Source organism: Bactrocera neohumeralis, chromosome 3 (assembly GCF_024586455.1).
Source record: "Bactrocera neohumeralis isolate Rockhampton chromosome 3, APGP_CSIRO_Bneo_wtdbg2-racon-allhic-juicebox.fasta_v2, whole genome shotgun sequence".
NCBI classification, from domain to species: domain Eukaryota; kingdom Metazoa; phylum Arthropoda; class Insecta; order Diptera; family Tephritidae; genus Bactrocera; species Bactrocera neohumeralis.
Window position 1 is genome coordinate 10,973,895 of NC_065920.1, and position 22,032 is coordinate 10,995,926.

The following is a 22,032-nucleotide window of genomic DNA, read 5'->3' on the forward strand; positions in this document are numbered from 1 at the left end:
ACTATCAATTGACTGTCTCGTAGACAATGACCATACTCTGAGTATATGCTGACCTGAAAAGGGTTATCATAAAATTTAGTACGTACTTGCTCCGAATTCTGGAGCGTGTCGTACGGTGCAGTACATATATTGTTAAAATCTCAGCCTAACAATTTGGTTTTGACCACATACGAAAGCAAGTGTGTCTCCGGATTTTATCGCTAATAAGATTCCTGTTTTAAGCGGAGAAATTTTGCACTAAAATAGATACACGATTGTTTGCAATAAATGGTGACTCTTTTACTTCGATCTGAACCGCCAAAATTGGTTTATACAAACGGTGCATTCGTCGGAGTCAAGCGCAGTTGAACCAGAAAAGACGACCACGTTAGCCAAACGATATCGTGCTGAAAGACCACCGGCGGTGCGTTAATCATTAAATCTTGAAATCTTGGACATGAGAAGCTGGTAGCGCTATTAACTACTCACAACAGTACTTGACGCTTTTTAAATTCAATTCGCAATGGGCTCTAGAGGATACCTAAGAACTTGGAACTTTAAAGCCTACCAGAATTTCACTTCGGGTAGTGTTGATAGTGAACAGAACAAGAAGCTTCTACTTTTCTGCAAACGCGAACTTAGTCATCACAGGGAACATACCTCTAAGATCCCACATTCGATAAATTTTTAAAGTAGATTCGACGGAGTGCAGAGGTACGCTGGAAATTTGCCTTTGAGAATACTCAATCTTCAGTCGGTTGAGACGGGATATCTTCCGCGGCTCCCAATATTCTCACATAAAAGATATTGGGCAGCTGGAGTGGAAAAAAATGTAGCATTTAACCAAATCTACTGAGTTTCTAGATAAGAGTTACTTGGTTACCAGTTACTTGGTTACCAGTCAGGTGCGCGATGGATATAATATGGCCTAAGTGCGGCCGCTTTCAGGCAACAAACTGGTGTAATTTGAAGGGGCTTCGTGGTTCCAGTGGTACACAATAGATATCAAAGAACAGTTGAGCATGTTCCGAAGAAGATGAAGACTTTCCAATCGGCCATAAAAGTGATGAAATACGTTTTCTTGAATTCACAAAATAGTCTACATAGATTTCTTTGAGAAAAGCCAAACGATGTCAGGGCACAGTTTAAGAAAATAAACGGCAATGTTTGGCTATTCTGCCATGAAAACGAACATATTCAAAACTACACCTTCATCACGTCCAAATTGAACGAATTAGATCACGTACGCTCGTCCATCCGCCGTATTCTTCAAATTTAGAACTCGTGTGATCTCTTTATATTTCCAAACTTGGTCACAATTCTTCTTATTCTTCTTCACAGCAGTAAACTTAAGAAGCGCACGATAGGGAGTCGCCTTGTCTGAAACCTCATTTGGTATCGAACGGCTCGCAAAGGTCCTTCCCGATCCTGACGGAGATATTGGTATTGCTTTACACAGCTATACTAATTTTGCGGGGATACCAAATTACGACATAGCGGCATAAAGGCAGCTCCTTTTCGTGCTGTCAACAGCAGCTTTGAAATAAACGAACAGGTGATATGTGTCGATCCTCTTTTCACGGGTCTTTTCCAAGACTTGGCGCATGTTTAATATTTGGTCAGTTGCTGATTTTCCAGGCCTAAAGCCACGCCGATAAGATCCAATCAGTATGTTGACGGTGGGCTTTAATCTTCCACATCGTACGATCGACGGAACTTTATATGCGATATTGAGGAGGCTAATCCCACGGTGCGGGGTCTCCCCTTTTGTCGTCGTCGGGCATACTTTCGTCCGACCATATTCTACAAAGCAGCAGATGCATGTTCCTTATAAGTTTTTCGCTGCCGTATTTGCATAGCTCGGCCGGCAATCCATCGGCCCCCGCCCTTTTTTGTTCTTTAGGCGGGTAATTGCTATTCGGATTTCTTCATGGTGGGGCAATAGAACGTCCGCTCCATCGTCATCGATTGGGGTGGCTTGGTCAGTCGCCGGGAAGAAATTGGAGTCAACCGAAGAAGTTATAGCCGCCACTGAGGCCTACTCTTTGCTTTGTTTCCTGACGCGTTAAAAAAGTTGGAGAATCATAGACCATAGATCATAGATAGATAGATACATTATCGAACTATAAGATGAAATTATTCGCCAAATTTAAGGGATTTAATTTCCTTTTGTCGACTATATTATCGGACCTTCTTCGAACATAAGTTTGTATGTATGTATATCTGTATAACTGTAGATATTGTTCATATCATCTCTCACCTTCCTCTCATAATTTTTTCGGCAATTCATTGTATTTCATTGCATTAATCTCGGAATCATTGCCTAGTGATTTCTGCAATTGTGGAATGAATGAATTCGTGCATTAATCATAATCATAAGAGAAATATTAAAAATTCCATTGCCATTGTGATCATAAAAAAATGAAATTAAAAATTTATACTCGCACGAGTACCTAAGAAATCTATTCATTACGGCACTTATCGACAACACATACACTAACACACCCACACACGCACACACACACTGTTGTAAAAAGTCCATGGATTATAACTGCTGCTGCACTATGCGTGCATACTTGTATGAACTCATCATCGACAGATTGAATGGAATCAGTGAGATGAAATAATTTCTGCCAAATAGTACTGCCAACCAACAATAACAATAACAACAACAGCTCTGGCAATAGCAATAGCAACATATTGATGTGTGGCTGGTGTAGTTGGCATGGTTGGCTTAAGTGCTCGCCAGCTAGTTGGCTACAATGGCAAATCATAGCTAAAGCAGAAATAAAATCAAACAACAAAAACAACAACAGCAACAGCAGTAACCAACAATCGAACGGGAAATAAAATGAAGAAACAAAAATCCACTCGAACTGGAGGAGTACGAAAGCAAAATACACAAATTGAAAACAAACAAACAGTTGCGGATCGGTTGCGCACCCGTACGAGGTCTACCCTTCCCAGTGTAGCCAAATAACAGGGCACCGGATGTGGACACAGTTCAATTGGTTGCTCTTTAGGGTGAAATGCAAGCAAACAAATGGAGGAAAAATATGCGTTAGCGCTGGGTTGAGGTTAGAGAGTACTGAGGACAGCAAGTTGTTGCTGCTTGTTGGTGGGCAGAGCTTTCGTGGCGCGTTGCCGAGTGTCGTGGGTGCATGTGCACAAGTGTATGTGTGTGTTTGTGCGAAAGGTGCGTTGGTTTTGTTGCGAAAGTAGCGTGTGATGAGGCGAACGGTGGGTGGCGCATATTTACTGTGCTATTTACGCCTTTGGGGTTGTTCGTGTTGTTGCTATATTGACAACTGGGTGAAATCAATATGACGAAGCTTATGGTGTGTTCGGTTTTCTCTTCTATTTTTGTCTTCTTTTTGAAGAAGATAATAATGTGAGTGCTGTGTTGATGATTGTGTTGCTAATGAAGTTGAAATCGATAATTATCATACTGAATATTGAGAGCAGCAGGTCTTCGTCATTAGCGTTCATGGCATGAGTAGTTTTCACAAAATTCTTACCTGGCGATATTCTAGTATAAAGTCTAACATTGTCTTTAAAGACCCATATATCATACCATATAGTCAATTTGGTATACTTGGCCAAGTTATTCACAACCTAATGGTGTAAGAACATTTAACAAAAATTATTTACTGTTGGATTGTGGTCTTGAAAAGGAAGGAGAGGGCTGTGGTTGAATTTTTTAGGGTTAAAAATGGTTAATATCGATTTCCGGCAAAACTGCGAGTCCAATAGAAAAAGGTTATATGGCAATAAGACGTTCCAGAACCTTTGTGTATTTTGTATTTTTTTTGCATAACCTCAAATTTATTTATTTAAGGGGGTATTCTACTCTAGAAGCATGAATTTCATGTAATTTTTAAAGTGTCGTAAAAAAAGGCACTTAATATTTTTACTATCCATTTTTTATGGTGTTTTTATTGATATCTTAAGAATACAGAAAAAAAAAATTTTACAAAAAAATATTAAAAATTAAAATAATTAGAGGGGGGGAGAGACAGGTGTAAAAAAATGGCGCATCCTGGTGACATTGATCCTGACTCTCCTGGTGGTCTGAAAAAAAAATCAAAAGAAATTCTTAATCAGTAAGGATGCTGGTATAGTCCCTATTTCAGGGAACACGAAAAATTTTTTTTTTGAAAAATGGCGACTGCCTGAAAATAAAAATCATTTTTTACGCTTTTTTTTTGAAATTCCTGAATTTTTTTTAAATATTAAAAACAAAAATTTTGACACGATGCTGGTAGGAACGATAAAGGATTATATAAAGAAGGTTCACACAAAATTTCAAGTAAATCGGTTGTATAAAACTTGAGATAATGCCGGTACCGTGTGGAAAAAAGTAGTTTCGAGAAAAACGCGTTTAAAAAAATTCGATACGATAATGCGTCACTAAAGTAACTGTAGCTCTTAAAATAATTATACTCTCGCAACAATGTTGCTAACGAGAGTATTATAGTTTTGTTCACATAACGGTTGTTTGTAAGTCCTAAAATTAAAAGAGTCAGATATAGGGTTATATATACCAAAGTGATCAGGGTGACCAGTAGAGTCGAAATCCGGATGTCTGTCTGTCCGTCCGTGCAAGCTGTAACTTGAGTAAAAATTGAGATATCATAATGAAACTTGGTACACGTATTCCTTGGCTCTATAAGAAGGTTAAGTTCGAAGATGGGCAAAATCGGCACACTGCCACGCCCACAAAATGGCGAAAACCGAAAACCTATAAAGTGGCATAACTAAGCCATAAATAAAGATATTAAAGTGAAATTTGGCACAAAGGATCGCATTAAAATTTGGACGCAATTTTTTTTGAAAAGTTTTTTTTTATACGCATCTCGGAAACTACTATTATGTCAACCAAACTCTACAGAATCGTTTTCTTCAGGATATGTTCAAAATGGTCTAAACTTTAAATATATGCGTTAAAAACAAAACACGTCAGAAACACTTTTTCAAAATTCTGCACCCAGTAAAATTTAAAATGGGCCTGGCGTCGCCCATTTATGGACTATACAATTTTTTTCGTTAGTTTTTGAGATATTCGACTGAAATTTAGTATGAATGTGCATTTTGATATTCTATTATTATGACAAATGAATCGGTATAAAAATATGAAATGACATATAATGAAATCTACACTATCTCCCATACAACCGATTATTCAAACTTTAAATATATGAAAAAAAAATCTTTTTCCTACAAACGTCGCTATACAATTTTTTTCGTCAGTTTTTGAGATATTCTACTGAAATTTAGTTTGAATGTGTTTTGATATGGGTTTATGGGTCGCCTTATTTATTATTGTATTAAATTCTACAATACCTATAGATTATTGTCTTAAATAATCTTAGTTGATTCGAGTAATAGCTTAGGAGATACAGCCTTACGAACTTGTGCGCTCGAAGGTAGCTAGGCTAAGTGCATCGTCTTTAAACGCGTTTTTCTCGAAAGTGTTTTTTTTAAGTCGATAAGCAAAATTTCTCGAGAACTACTCAACCGATTTTCGTGAATTTTTTCACAGGTCTTTGAAATATAATTCTTAAAGACTTGGATGACGGCTTTTTTTCTATTACAACTATTTGAAAAAAAAATGCAACGAAATTTTCATTTTTTTTTTTATAAATGTCTGCCAAAAATCCAATTTCCGGTTTTTTCCTTCGTCCAAATTCCAAGTTAAAGTTTTATCTAAAACACATATTTTTTGCACTTAAGATGATCCCGGTTATCCTGCCGACGCGGGCACATCGTTTTTCCTAGGGGTCATCGGAAATGGAGTCGCAGTGGCCGAGTTTAAAATGTCTTTTTTCAAAAATTTTAGAATTTCTTTGTTAATAGTGTATGTTTGTAACAATAAAAATTTCAAATAAAATACTTAATTTTTATTTGAAAAAAATTGTTGAAAAAAGGCTGTTTTTTACCCGAGGAAACCCATGTAACCCCTTAAAGATCGTTGGCTCGAAACCGATTTAGAGCTATAGTCTTTTTGGCAAAATGGAAGAATGATCCTTAAAATATTTCCCGCATATGCGATTTTATAGAAAAAAATCGATCTACCCTAATATACATATATATGTATGTATATACTAAAATTAGTTCTATGTCGTCAGTAATCTTTATTAATATTTTTTATAACATTAATATTAAGTTTCTTATAAAACATTAATATTTAAATTCGACCAATAAAATATTTCATATATTTTTCTTTACAGTAAGTAAATTAATTGTCGTAAAAATTCAACCCAGCCATTAAGTAACAACTGAAATCAGCTTTTGAAAGGTAAATAACATGGCCTTAATTAACTAAATTAGTATGTATTGTATATATATATATAAGTTCAAGTAAACAGAAATTCATTATTTTTGCAATGCCTTTAGTAATCTGTATCTCGCGTTATAAAGAGTGATTCATTTCGGGGTTCCTTACCTTTTTTTAAAGAAAAAACACAGAAACTTCAAATTTAATGAAAATGTTTATCAGCATTCGAAAGAACATGCTTCATTATATATTTTTTGAAGATTACCTCCTTCAAATTTTGGCCGCGGTTAGGTCTCAGATGGTCATCCGTTGAGTCCAATTTTCGATGACTCGTTCGAGCATTTCGACTGGTAACTGGCGAATGACACGCGTGATGTTTTGCTCCAAGGCCTGAATCGAAGCTGGATTGTCCGCATAGAATTTAGATTTTACATATCCCCACAGGAAAAACTCTAAGGGTGTGATATCACACGATCTTGGTGCCCAATCGACCGGCCCTATTATCTGCTCACCGCAGTGTTCTCTCAATAAATCCATTGATTGATGCAATGTGTGGAAAGAGGCTCCGTCCATTGAAATGTCGCCGAGCTCACAAGCTTCAGGCATCAAATAGTCAGTTAGTCGCCATTGACGGTTATGTTCTCAGCGACATTTTTTGAAAAAATGTTGAGCTATGATTCCACCGGCCACAAACCAAACCAAACCGTTTATTTTTCTAGATGAAATGGCAGCTCTTGAATCTCTTCAGGCTGCTCTTTGTCTTAAATGCGGTAATTTTGCTTGTTTACATACTCGGTGAGCCAGAAATGCGCCTCATCGCTGAACACAATAGGTCTCGGAAAGATCTTCTTGGAACTTTTAAAGAGCCCATAGAGCGAAGCGATGTCGCTTGGAAAGGTCGAGCGGCTTCAGTTGTTAAACATTGCGCAAAAAAACCGTTTTGAATCATTTAAATAAAACTTAATATAAAAAGAAGCTAAATGTGCCCCGCAAATTGTTGCTCAGTCGTAAGAAAATCGAGGCATTTCTAAAGAAGATGGCTACTGGTGATGGAAAGTGGGACAGCATCAAACAAACAACGGTCATGATTTAGGCAATAGCAAAGCTTAAGAGTCATGCAGGTTTTGCTATGCATTTAGCGGAATCGACAGGAAATCATTTATAAGAGCTGCGGAGCCAACCAAACTCTTAGATCGGACCTGCACAGTCAACTATTGTACCATCTGAATGAAGCAACTGCTCCGAAGTGGCAAGTTTTGATTAATAGGCGAGGAATTTTGATCGGTCAGGACAACGCCAGGCCACGCACATCGACAGAAGCGCCGGGAGCTTGGCTAGAGATTTCTATCTACCACCCTATAGTTAAACGAAGTGAATACTAACTGGTTATAGGTGCATATACATGTATATATGTAGGTACAGTTAGTATTCATACAGATTTTGTCGGTCAAAATTCGCTTCAAGAAAAGTTTGCGCAAATCGACCTCTCCAAATATATAACATATGTGACCTGAATGAGATCATAAACTATGTAAATAAAACCTTTCATTTAATGCAAAAATAATAATCTCTTTTTATTGGACTCTATGCATTATAACTATAATATTTTAAAAAGAGGCGCAGAAGTAAATTCATATAATATATTGCTTCGTACCTCCAACCAAAGAGGCCATACCCTGTTATCCTCACAAAGTTCCACCAAAACGTAAAAGGTTTGAGCCGAAAGTAAAACCAGCGAAGCACACACTCAACTTGAAAAAACAACAAACCCAACAACAACTACATCTCTGTTAAAAGCCTTATTACAAAATAATGTACAAGAGCTCTGCAAAAACAATAACAAAATACGATAGCAACAACAAACAGTAAAATATGAGTATTAAGCAGAGTGGGCGTGTTCTCATCATCATTGACAATTTCTTTTATGCTTCTGATGTCGCCGTTGTTGATTTTCTTATATGGCTTGTTGTTGTTTTATAGTTGTTTTCAATTCATATTTAAAACACTCTGTTGATATTTTGCTGCTGCTGTTTCTATAGATGCAGGCACAATAATATCTGGGTATCCTTATGTCCTTTTCATGTATGCGTATGTATATTGCCATCATTTATATATATTTTACACACGTATGTGTGTGTGCAATTTGTACGGGAGTCGTGAAAAGGCGCCGCAGCAGTCGACTGACAGTCGAAGCCAGCGGACAATGTTGTCGGGGTTGTTGTGGAGACGCGCGAGGGGATGTGCTCACTTTACGATTGGGTGTCGGCATAAATTATTCATATTTCGTTGGTGCAAGTGAGCAAGGCACATGCCAGCCAACCATTCCGACGGTCAGGCCTAGCGACAATCAGCCCAACCCCCACAGCTCAGACTCTGGCTGCAGCATTTCGAGTGCGAGTTTTCATCGATGTTCGGCGATGGCTTAGGGAAAACTATTTCAGTGGGTTGGTCGTTGTGTGACGAGTGGGTGGTTGGGTGGCGCAAGGCGTTTGCTGAGTATGGCGAATGGTGGTTGGTGTTGTCGTCAGTCGCTTTGCAGGTTGTTGCTCAAACTGAAGGTGCTCTTTTGGTGAGCAGTTCGAATGCGCATTGCATGCTGCGTGAGGAGTACAATGCTGATGGTGTCGGTGATGAGACCAAAATATGATACACAAAAGTCTATTATGTACATACATAGCGGTTGTGTGTGCTTTATTAATTAGTAAAATGTTATCCCTTTTACGAAATTTAAAGTTATTCTAGAATGTCTAACGCTACTAATAGTTATCGCTGGAGAATCTGTCAACAGTGTAACAAATAATTACTAAACCAACTACCAAAAGTTCTATCATATTTATAGACCAAAACCGGACCCATTGAAATCCCAAGTTACTATGTATGTCTGTGTTTAATTTCTAGTTCTAAATATATACATTTTTTATTTATTTATTTATTTACACTCACATATTACACTCTATAATGTCTCAGTCTCTTTGCTCTCTTAAAACTGACGAAAGCGCGAATGACGAATTTGGTTCCAAAAAATGTTATTGGACGCTTCTATGGAGTCCTATATAGTCCGAAAAATACCTAACCTTATCTGCCGGATCCGACTAGTAGTGTTGTTTTTACCACATGTGGAAGAGAGCGACACGCTGAGGAGTCATCTTCCATTTTTTGACTGTTAAAAGTTGTTTTAAAAGACTTTGAACGTCTCTTTTTGACCAGTCATGCCCATCTGCTATCAGGTAGATAACGTGATAATGGTAGACCGTCGATTGTACACTCCGGAGATCCGGGACACTATTTTACAGCAGTATTTAACGCCATATATGTACAAAATCAAAGAGAATGTGCGCCGTTTCGTGATCATCGACCAAATATAGATCCACTGAAACACACCGGAAGATGTCCTATTGGAATAAGTTCCGAAGATGGCCAAGACTGTGCTTTTGGCCGGTAATGTGATGGCCACTCTTCTGGTGTTCATAAGGCTCTAAGAAAGCCGAAACCTCACTTAGTAAAGTGAATTGGGCTAAAAAGGGAAATATATCGTATTTTTCAATAATTTTTGTACCTCTTGAGTAGGGTATGTATTTAGCGAACCTCGCTTATATAAAGTTAGGTTAGGTTAGATTAGTCTGATGACCCATTTATCAGCCTTAAATGTCAAGATTATGACCAGGCTAAACCATCCTGCTCCATCAAATGATGTCATGGATGCGTTTGAATCTGAGCCCGAGAAGAGGGCTTCCAATAGCTTCATCTCCACTTTTAACTCTACTGCAATATCTATCCCAGCGGACTACTGCAGTTGATGAGCGCCACCATAAGGTATCGTTTTGCAATCTCACAGGCTGCCGGCTTGATTTTAGATGTCGTCGATTTGTGGTCCGCGTACTTAACGTTCAACTTACCGGCAATATCCTTGAACTTTTTCTTTTTCGAGGATGCTCTTGGTTCGCTCTCAGTCAAACACTGCCTCTTCACTACACAAATTTCGTGTGGCGAAATGAGCCCGACCATTTTTCAGTTCCTCTCTGGTCTACGCCAACCGTGTCACCTTTTCCTCCTACAGGTTGCCTCGATACGGCTACATATCCCGACCGCCGCCTTGTATCGTGCTTTAGTCTTCAATTTTTCCTTGCTTGACTTCTTCCGGGGCCCTCTTTTGTTGCCAAAGCCCGAACCCGCGGTAGCCTGCTCAAGAGCCCGCAGAAGCTTCTTTTCTTTTTCTTCGTAAGAGCTGATTGCGCTTTGTTGGAACAAGTCTTCATGGTCTGGCGCTGTAGACCTAACTTGGCAGTAGGACTATAATCACCGCAACCTGCTCCCGTTGCAGTAAAAGTGTGGCCATTGGCAACACAGCTTGTCGAATCGTTGTGTTCGGTGATGATAGGTGCCTCGTCTCTCACCGACGTTAGGGTTGATATCACAGTCAGTTTTGAATTCGGGGCTTCCTACTTCTAGCTTTTTATACCTTAGGTAGGTATAAGTACCTCATTATTAATGGCTGTTCTGTTACCTCATTCATTGTTCTATAGTGGCAAAGCAGTCCACCATAAGAGGACGGATGGGGATGACGCCTGCCTGCAATTACATGACACAGACAGCCCAGAGGCAGCGAGGGACCAAGACATGTAATATCGACGTCAAGCAGCGACACCCGCGCGGAAAATACAGCTCAGAGGCCCATGATTCCGACCTCTTCTTACGAATATCTTCGCATAACATTCAAATAGTATTCCTTGTTTATAATTTGGTCGGTCGGAAGGAAATCGGAGTACACCATACTTCGATAATCGAAGAAAACTGTCAACATAACTTTGATTTTTGATCTGCTTGACATGGTTTTTCGGCTTCGGCTCACCTTTGCCACGATATTCGGTCGATTGGGCGTCTGTTTCCGGGCCACAATCATAAATTATAGGCTCATCACTATTTCAATCGCCGGGGTTTAAGGGAACCGCTAGTTAAGACCTTTGCCTTCGTCGCTTGATTAATCTGAAAAACGGTCATTAGAGACCTTTACCATCTCCTATCAAGAATTTCGTCTCAGTAAGCTCCGTCGTTTCCCAAAGCACAACAGTTTTATTTTGAATAATTCAGTTTCTGAGAACATTTTCATAAATTTGGCTTAGGCACGTAGCAAAATTACTTTTTCCAATACCACTTCATCACCCATGCAATCTTCTCACATTTAAAAGGAGCTCATAATTTCAAATTTTACATCACAGCGCTCATTATTTTGATACTCATCCATATGGGGTCAATAAAACGCAGCAGGACATAAATTAATAAATTGGCCACATATGCCGAGGAAAGGCAAAGGAAACCTCAATTACTTGTAATTTCCACCAATACAGCGGTAACGAGAAGGAGACAGACACGCACTCGCCCAAAGGACCGCAAATCACGTCCATCTGTTAAACGCACACACCGCAACCAACGAAGCTGCAAAGTTTTAACAAAAAGTGTCAAACTTTTTGCGTCCATACAAACTCGCTAACAAACAACGAAGTCTATTCGTGTTCAATGCGGCGTAAAAAGCTTTAGACACCCTCGTCAATTATTGCGATACACTTTGATGACTACATGCACCGAACTAAGCGCGTTTTGATGGGTGGTTGTGAGCAAACACCACGCAAGCGGAATTGAACCGTTCGACCCTTCACTCCACCTGCTCAACTGTTATTTTGAAGCTGTTACAAATTTTTGTTTGTGTACTCGTATTGTGTTGTGCCCGGCGGCCAGCAGTCGGCGCAGTCAATTGCTGGCTGCAAGACCTATGGTGGCTATGGTGGACTTTGTTCCCGGTGTTGTTCAGTTTTGGCTACGCTTGCTTGCGTCTCACTTCTTGGCGCTTTGGCGAACGCAGCACACTCTTGGTCCTTCGTTGAAGGTTAGCAGCGATTGTGCAATGATTGTTGTATTTGTTGCTAATGCTGTCTCGCTGCCAAGTTGGCGTTGCTTGTTTTGTTGTTTGTTGTAGCTTGATATCAATTAACTTGTGTCAATATTTAAACGAGCTACTTGAACTCGTCGTTGCACATTAAACGTTCCGTCATTTTGTTAGCTGTTGTTGGTGCAAGCTGACGTTCTAGCGCTCCTTTTGCAGCTATCGAAGTGCGGTGTAGTTGCGTTGGAGGTTAGCTTGCGGCGATGCTTTGACATGACAGTTAAATGAATTTTGTTTATCTAATAGCGCACGAAGGCAAATAATCCGATTTGGTTGCTTCTGCTTCAGGTACAAGGAGAAAGCCAAGAAAATGATATATTTTTTTTTTACATACATACATTTACCAATTATTGGCAAAAGCTTTACACGAGACTCAGTCAGAGTTTCAGACCAGTCTCAGTCCGTTGAAGCAAAGAAATAAACTTGTCTTTCATCAGACCTCAAAAGAAATTAGCAAAAATTGAAGGCCAGATGTCTGAATGCTTTGTCTCTGAAAATAATAATTTCCGATTCTCGCAATATTTCAATATTTTTTATTTCTTTTCTGCCTTACTAAATCCTGGAAATAAACTATTCTGGCGGGATTGGACCATAGAGGAAACTGATGTTGGTAAACGCTTTGAAGCGCATGCAACAGTTTAGTATTATATGATTAACTTTGGATAAAAAATTTGATAAAGCGAACTCAAGTCTGGTTTCATTTCGAAAGAAATAAGGCCTGATTATGTCGGCATACCACAATCCGCACCAAACGACCAACTTTTGGGAATGAAATTTCGTTTTCGGTACCTCACGAAGCTTTGACTAACCAAATGGGGACAATTTTGTTTTTTGACTAAGCCAGAAATGGACCTCATCTGCAAAGATGATATTTTTGATGAACGTGAATTTATGAACATTTCGTGTAAAGTAAATTTGCGTAATAATCTTGGACAACTTCCAAGAGTTGCACCAAAGTAATACGTGACATGATAAATTGGCAAACCTTACCAAACACACTAACAGAAATCCGCCAGATCACGTCGTCACGAGCTGTCAAAATCACATCATGCCTATTGGTAGCCATTGTCTTCATCTTCTTAATTGGCGTAGACACCGCTTACGCAATTATAGCCGAGTTAACAACAGCGCGCCAGTCGTTTCTTCTTTTCGCTACGTGGCGCCAATTGGATATTCCAAGCGAAGCCAGGAACTTCTCCACTTGGTCCTTCCAACGGAGTGGAGGTCTTCCTCTTCCTCTGCTTCTCCCGGCGGGTATTGCGTCGAATACTTTCAGAGCTGGAGTGTTTTCATCCATCCGGACAACATGACCTAGCCAGCGTAGCCGCTGTCTTTTAATTTGCTGAACTATGTCAATGTCGTCGTATATTTCGTACAGCTCATCGTTCCATCGAATGCGATATTCGCCGTGGCCAATGTGCAAAAGACCGTAAATCTTTCGCAGAATTTTTCTCTCGAAAACTCGTAACGTCGACTCATCGGTTGCTGTCATCGCCCAAGCCTCTGCACCATATAGCAGGACGGGAATTATGAGCGACTTATAGAGTTTAGCTTTTGTTCGTCGAGAGAGGACTTTACTTTTCAATTGCCTACTCAGTCCGAAGTAGCACCTGTTGGCAAGAGCAATCCTGCGTTGGATTTCCAGGCTGACATTGTTGGTGGTGTTTACGCTGGTTCCAAGATCCAAAGTTATGACTGTCAACAGTGACTTGAGAGCCAAGTCGCGAGTGCGACGACTGTTTGTTTGATGACAGGAGATATTTCGTCTTACCCTCGTTCACTACCAGACCCATTTTCTGTGCTTCCTTGTCCAGCCTGGAGAAAGCAGAACTAACGGCACGGGTGTTGAGGCCGATGATATCAATATCATCGGCATACGCCAGCAGCTGTACACTCTTATAGAAGATGGTACCTTCATAGCCATTGTAGATCCTGAAAAAAAGCTATTCTGGCGGTTGGATTAAAGACTTATGTTTGATATATCGTCCCCAAGTTTAGTGATATAAGACTGACCTTACGCTAGCCTCAAGAGCAACCTTTGCTACTGCTGATTACTTGATTCTCAAGATATTATTGGGGGACTCTCAGAACAGCATTTAATGGAGATCTACGGCATATGAATGTGATCAATATCCACCGCTTCCAAGATAACCGCATCCTATATACATACTTATATTGTGTGTGCAATAAAATATCTTCTGAGGAATCGAGAACATCCGAAGAAATGTCCATAGTTTAGTATTCTTACGAGTATGAAGCTATTTGATACGCGTCCTGCTAGTCTACCGAGATCATACTGACATTGTAATTGTATTTATAACATTATTATTTTTTTTATCAATTACTAAAGGGTTTGATTTATCCAACTCCTGCAATTATTCATTGCCATAAATCTCCTAGGACAGTAGATTAGCTAGTTATATCCAATTTAAAATAATGGTTAATTCGATCAATTTTATAACCTTCAGCAACTTTATTAAATAAATAAAATTTTTGCAATTCATAATTTCAGAATAAAAATCCGCAAAAACACTTTCTATGGATCCACCATTCTACATCGGGTGCTACTGACATTCATATGAGTGGCCTAGACACACTGAACCGAATCCAAATGTTGCTTATAAGAATTGTGGAATGAGCAAAAAGTAATTTTCTTCTTTACTTACTTATTGGTTTCAGTTAATGCGTGTGTTCAGAAAATTTGATGATTAGCCCAGGTTTCCTAGTTTGTTGGTATAACTGCTACATTGGCCTGCGAAATCGCCATTCAAATATACACGTTTATAATACGTTCCACTTGCTCTAAGACAAACGCCCGCTTGCAGAAGGATTGTGGATTGTTTTAGCTTCGGTACCCACCTTCGACCTTACCAACTTGGGAGACCCTGCTAGTAGTTAAGCTACTGCCGGCATCACTCTCAGGATCATTGTACTTACTGAACGCCCTTATCGCGAGAATAACAATCCTCGAGAGAGCTCTTCGCGCTGAACGGAGTTAAGGGATAAACTATATGAAAAAATTTTCATCGATAATCTGGCAAACGTCTACAAAAAAAGTTATGCTTCATGTAGTCGACGCACTACTATGATAGGATAATATACACAAACGAAAAAAACGTTGAATAAGTTGCTTTCGCTTTTCCTGGTTCAAGCCCCTAGCGACTTTAGCCTGTGCTCAACCCTCAAAAGAATGCGTGCTGGAAAGCTATCGCTGACACTGAGATCTTTAATGAAACAAAAAACCAATAGTACTATACAAAAGGCAACGTAAAGCAGGAAAATTTGTGATTTTTTTTTATTAAAAAAATGCGAGCTTTGGAACGATCTATAAGAAATTGATTTGACCTAAGAGGAGAGCCAGCAAATCAAATCAACCATCATCTAATTTCCAAGAAGTATATACACGATTCCTATCTCTCTTTTACATCACCAAACTGCTGTCCAAAATTGAAACCATTTCTTTTATTATAAAGTAATTCGAATTTATTGTTTGTTATAACTTTTTAAATATTTTATTTTTTCATTTGATCGTTACATTATACTCAACTTGATCTTTTTCTTGGTTAAAATTTTAATTTGATTTCTTTTTTCTCATTTACATAAGTTTTGTGCTGGTATGGTTTCTTAAGTGCAAAAATATTTTAAGTTTAATATTATATACTCTTTTCCTCTCCTTTAGTCTTGCACACCAACTACATACATATGTATGTATGGTCATATTTTCACTTTGACAACATCAATACTATGCACAAGGGTATTATATATCTTCAATAAATGCAATTTGTTCTCTTCGGGATATTTTGTGTTGGTGAAAATATATTATTTTAAAAATAAATTTTATTGAAAATAATAATTTTTTATGTAAAAAAATATTTTTTTAAAAAAAAGTTTTGTTTTTTAATTTTTATGAATTTTTGTGTTGTTAAAAAAGCTAAATGTTTAATGAATTAAAATAATTATATATATTGGATGTGATTGCAATATATTTATAAGTATATCTAAGTTATGCAAACATACTTTTTAATTAAAATAAAATTCATATGCTTGCATATATAGTGAAGTACATTATGTATTTATACATATTGCAACAAAAATTTTACTAAATTCTAAGCTCTAGCAAAATATTGTAAACAATTCAGGCACATAATATACTACTATTAATAAAATCAATATGTACATCTACATACATACATATGTATATTAATTTTAATGTATAAAATTTGGCTAATTAATGAACACAGCAAGCGTACAAACATATTATTTATGTATTTATGGATGGATTATTATTTTATTTTTACACTAGCAAATCCCTATTCTGAAAGATTTTCTCAGAAAAGTGGTCAAACGACGGACAGCAGCATAAATATATAATTTTTCCGATACCTTATGCCATATACTTCATTCCTGCATTTAAATTTTTTCCATTCGGTAAACCGATGGTTCGGAAAAACTGGATTTAGTAGGTAAGTTGCAGACAACCAGATGTTAGGAACACCAGACAGTGGGGCCCGGAAATATTTATCTAAATATTTTGTAAGATGCCCCTGAGCTTATAGTACAATCCTGCATTTAAAATTTTTAGATTCGGTCTACCAGCGGCCGAGAAAACTTCAATTTAGTAAGCAAATCGCTGGTCGGGTACCAGACCCCTAGAAATACTAGGCAGTAGGTACCGGAAATATTTTTCTCAATATTTTTCCAGCTGCCCATGAGCTTATACTACAATCCTGCATTTAAAATTTTTCGTTCGGTCCACCAGCGGCCGAGAAAAATTCGATTTAGTAGGCAAATCGCTTGTCGGGTACCAGACCCCTAGAAATACTGAGCAGTGGGTACCGGAAACATTTTTCTCAATATTTTCTAAGCTGCCCCTGAGCCTATACTACAATCCTGCATTTAAAATTGTTTCGTTCTGTCCAAAAGCGGCCGAGAAAAATTCGATTTAGTAAGCAAATCGCTGGTTCGGTACCAGGCCCCCGAGAAATACTAGGTAGTGGGTGCCGGTAATATTTATCTAAATATTTTGTAAGCTGCCCCTGAGCTTATACTATAATCCTGCATTAAAAATTTTTCGATTCGGTCCACCAGCGGCCGAGAAAAATTCAATTTAGTAGGCAAATCGCTGGTTCGGTACCAGACCCCCCGGAATACTAGGTAATGGAGTGCCGGAAATATTTCTGTCAATATTTTTTAAGATGCCTCTGAGCTTATACTACAATCCTGCGTTCAAAATTTTTTAGTAGGCAAATCGCTGTCCGTCCACCAGCGGCCGAAATATTTCTGAATATTTTGCATGCCAACTTTTTAAATTTTTTCCGTCCGTCCACCAGTGGCCGAGAAATATTCAATTTAGTAGATAAATCGCTGGTCCGGTACCAGGCCCCTGGAAATACTGGGCAGTGGGTCCCGGAAATATTTTTCTCAATATTTTTTAAAATGCCTCAGAGCTTATACTACAATCCTGCATTTAAATTTTTTCCGTCCGTCCACCAGTGGCCGAGAAATATTCAATTTAGTAGGCAAATCGCTGGTCCGGTACCAGGCCCCCGGAAATACTAAGTAATAGGGTGCCGGAAATATTTCTGTCAATATTTTGCAACATGCCCCTGAGCTTATACTACAATCCTGCATTTAAATTTTTTCCGTCCGTCCACCAGCGGCCGAGAAATATTCAATTTTGTAGGCAAATCGCTGGTCCGGTACCAGATCCCCGGAAATACTATGTAATGGGTGCCGGAAATATCTGTCAATATTTTGCAACATGCCCCTGAGCTTATACTACAATCCTGCATTTAAATTTTTTCCGTCCGTCCACCAGCGGCCGAGAAATATTCAATTTAGTAGGCAAATCGCTGGTCCGGTACCAGACCCCCGGAAATACTATGTAATAGGGTGCCGGAAATATATCTGTCAATATTTTGCAACATGCCCCTGAGCTTATACTACAATCCTGCATTTAAATTTTTTCCGTCCGTCCACCAGCGGCCGAGAAATATTCAATTTTGTAGGCAAATCGCTGGCTGGGTACCAGGTACCCAGAATTACTAGGCAGCTGCTAGCGGAAATAATTTTTTGAATTTTTTCCATCCTGCCCCTAAACTTATGCAAAATTTTGCCACCAAAATTTTTGCCATCCGGCAAACAAGCGGCCGTGAAAATGTTAAATTTTGGGGCAAATCGGCTGCTGAGGTACCAGGCGACCAGAAGCAGGCAGTAGGGGTCACACATTTCTTAAAAAGCCCATAACTTCTAAACTAATGGACCGATTTCGATGAACGAGGTGTCGTTGGAAAGGGCAAAGCTTGGCGCATCTAATGGAGCTATGTATTTTGAAAATGTGTTAATACTTTCAGCATAAAATTTGAAAGAAAAATAAAATGGCTGTTTTTTTGAGAAAAAATTGCTATTAAACGCTGTGGAGGCGCGCAAATCGCCAAATTATGCTGCTGGTTTATGCAGCTATTGACATATTTGCTCATTTATAGCAAATTTTGCTTCATATTTTGTAAATTTCCAAAAATATAGCCAATTACATATGTGCAGTTTTTGCGCTTAATTTTTAGTTTTTATGGGTATTTTTTTGGCAAAATATTTTACAAATATTGTGTGCATGTCGTAAATATTGTTATATTGGGTGAGTACTGCAGCAAGGTATGTCTGTTTGTCTGTTTGTCAGTTTTGCATAGTTGGCAGTTATACTTGCGCGCAAAGCAGCAAATAATAACCAAAAAAGAATAAAGAAAAAATAAAATCATAATTTTTTTCTCAAAATAAGTATTTATATTTTATTGGTACCATATTTTGTTGTTATTTGTATTGCATTATTATTAGTTATTGTTTTAGTTAATGTCTTTTCATTAGGATTACAATACAACTTATTTTCTTTGTCTGCTTAATTATTATTATATTTTTTTTCGCCACGCAGCCTAAATTTAGTATTTAAACGAATTTGTTAGCTTTGTGTAGTTGTGTATGTATGTATATGTGTGTATATATGTGTGTTAGGCTTATCATTGTTGTATAATACAAAGTATTGTGGCTCTTGTATTAAGTAAAGTTAGTGGTTAATAATTAGTTTAATTTAGTTTAGTTTAAAGACTAAGCAAACATTTTGTGTTGCTCATTGTTGTTGTTTGCTTTATGTTATTTTAATTATATATATGATTATAGTAAATGGTTAAAGTGTTGGCTGAAGTCTAATGAATAATAATAGTTATAATTACAAACATTGTTTTAGGTATAAATTATATATGTATGTATGTATATAAATATTAATAAACGCTACAATACGATTTACTATATTCATAGGAGTTATAATTAATTATACATATAATATAATGTTTATAATAAAATTATTTAGTTTAATTGTAATTGGTAGATTGTAAATGGAAACCCTTGCGTAGTGGCGCTTTGCTGTTTTTTGTTATTGTTGTAATTCTCTACAATTTTGGCAGCTGAAAAAATTTAAGATTTCGTTTCGGATTTTGGAAATTCATTGGCTTTAGTTGCTGTGGGAAGCATTCAAATTGTTTGTGTGCCAATTATACCAAAAAAATATATATGTATATATAAATGTACAATATATATTTAGAAATGTTAATGAGCAGGGATGCTAACAGTGATTAGCGAGCGCAGAGGAATTTTTGGAAAATAAATCATAATCGTGCAACAAAAAATGCTGTCAACAAAAAAAAATTGTATAAAAAAATGTAATAAAAAAAAATATTACAACAAAAATATGAAAAAAATATATATACAAAAATTGTAATAAAAAAAATATTACAACAAAAAAATTTAAAAACAATGTGTTTGTAATTTTTAATATTGCAATTGAAGCTTTTTAAGCGGGTATTCTAGTTTAGAAATAGGTAAGGTTAGTTTATGTTGGTCAGGTAGGCGTGGCTCATTAGCCTTGGACCAGTTTTGCTCTTTTGCGATAACAGATGGAGTTTAGTTACGAGCTCTAAGAGGAGTAGTCTTGCTTTAAGACATCTGCGCCTGGCGTGAATATCACTAGGCCTCACTATTGATACCTCTAGTGTAAAAATAAAAAAAAAAATCTTTTTTCATATTTTCAAAGTTTAACTATTCAAGAATAAGTTAACAACAGGATTTTTCAAAATTCAAATTATTTTCGGAGATATAGGTATTTTGCTGACTCTACATCCAAACTGGTTCGGCCAGATTTGAAGCTTTAAACGCGTTTTTTTCGAAAACTGTATTTTTCAAAAGGTAACCACGATTTTTCAGCGATTTACATGAAATTTTTAGAGTGTCTTCTTTATAGACTTGTCTATGTCTGAAACTAAACATATCCCCGAAATTCAATTTTAACTACTTTGAAATAGTTTGAAAAAATAAACTTTTTTCAGAACGATACCCAGGATTTATGAACTTCTACTAGACCGATTTAGCTGAAATTTCTAGAGTGTCTTCTTTATAGACTTATCTATGTCTAGAACTAACCATATCCTCGATTTTTTTTTTTTTCAAAATTCGTACAGTCAAAAAGCAGTATTAAAAAATTGGTTTTGTTTTTAAGACAGTCTCCATTTCGCGAAAAATTGTTTTAAAACTTTACCCTAGTACCAGACATTCCGGCACTATTCTATTCTGTTCCCACGACAGTCGGGTCTACGTAAACGGAACGGGCCCGGATTTTTAATCAGGTCAAGGACAGTCAACGCGGCAGAATTCTGCCGCTACAGCAACAACAACATTATTCTTGATTAATGTTTTTTTTTTTTTGCTTTCCGGTTGCTAAAAGTATTGAAATAGTGAGTATGATCAAATGAGAATATCTTCATTGACTGCCTAACCTAATTTTTGAAAATTTTGACTTTTATTATTTTTAGATTTTTGCCTGTATTATTGTGACGTTTATAAATAACTAAAAAAGAAATGAACTGTAAAAATATTAATTACTTTGTTTCTACGACACTTCAAAAATTATCTGAAATTCAAGCCTCTAGACTAGAATACCCCCTTAAAGTATTTTTTTAATTTTTTGTTTATAAATCGCGCCTTTTTTTTGACTTTAGACTGCTTGAATATACAAATAATATACATATGTAGGTATATATTTTACAAAATTTTTGCACGATTTTTTTGAAACTTTTTTTCACAAGAATTTCTTGCCAGAATTTTTTTAACTATTTTTTAAATTTTTCTTTATCAAAATTTCCTGCTCAATTTTTTTGCATTGAAATTTTTGCCTACCACAAATGTTGGTTAGCGTTTTTTTAGCATTTTTTTTTTTGCTGAGCCTTTCTCATTTTTTTTGCGCTCATTTTTTCTTACAGCAATCACATATACAACTAACTACGACTTCCCACAGCTTGTGAACAAATTTCAATTACCACTTAAACTTAACTTAGGCTTAACTTAACTTTACAAGTGTAAAGGCAATTAACACAAATCGGAATTTAAACGTAAACGCGCTTAATTGTGTAGTTGTGTGTGTGTGTGTGTGGTGGGCGCTGCCTACACCCATCAGAAATTGGCCACACGCCTTTACAAGCGCACAACTATTTATTCTAAACAGATACCGTTATTTGTGTGTACATACCATATACTACAAACATGTATGTGTGTATTAGAGTATAAATTTAACTAAATAGCATTAAACTTAAGGTTAAACGCTTAACAAAACTTACAACTTACAAATACATATACAAACAGCGGCAAACTTAACAAACAAATTACAAACTCACTAAGCCATTGCGTACAGTTACATGTCTATCGCACAACAAACAAACTTTTATGTACGTGTATGCGTGTCTGTGTGTGTGTGCAATTAAATAAGGCAGAATATGACAGTTAGTCGTTTTTAATTTCA

General features: G+C 37.2%; 1 long non-coding RNA gene across 1 annotated transcript in view; it reads left to right on the forward strand.

The window, feature by feature from the left end:
* The window catches only part of LOC126753868 (uncharacterized), a 118,263-nt gene extending 102,264 nt beyond the window's left edge, over nucleotides 1-15,999 (forward strand). The window contains exons 2-3 of the long non-coding RNA XR_007666218.1: nucleotides 6,210-6,277; nucleotides 14,707-15,999. This is a non-coding gene — a long non-coding RNA (uncharacterized LOC126753868). The remainder of the gene's footprint in view (nucleotides 1-6,209; nucleotides 6,278-14,706) is intronic.
* Nucleotides 16,000-22,032: the final 6,033 nt, after the last annotated feature.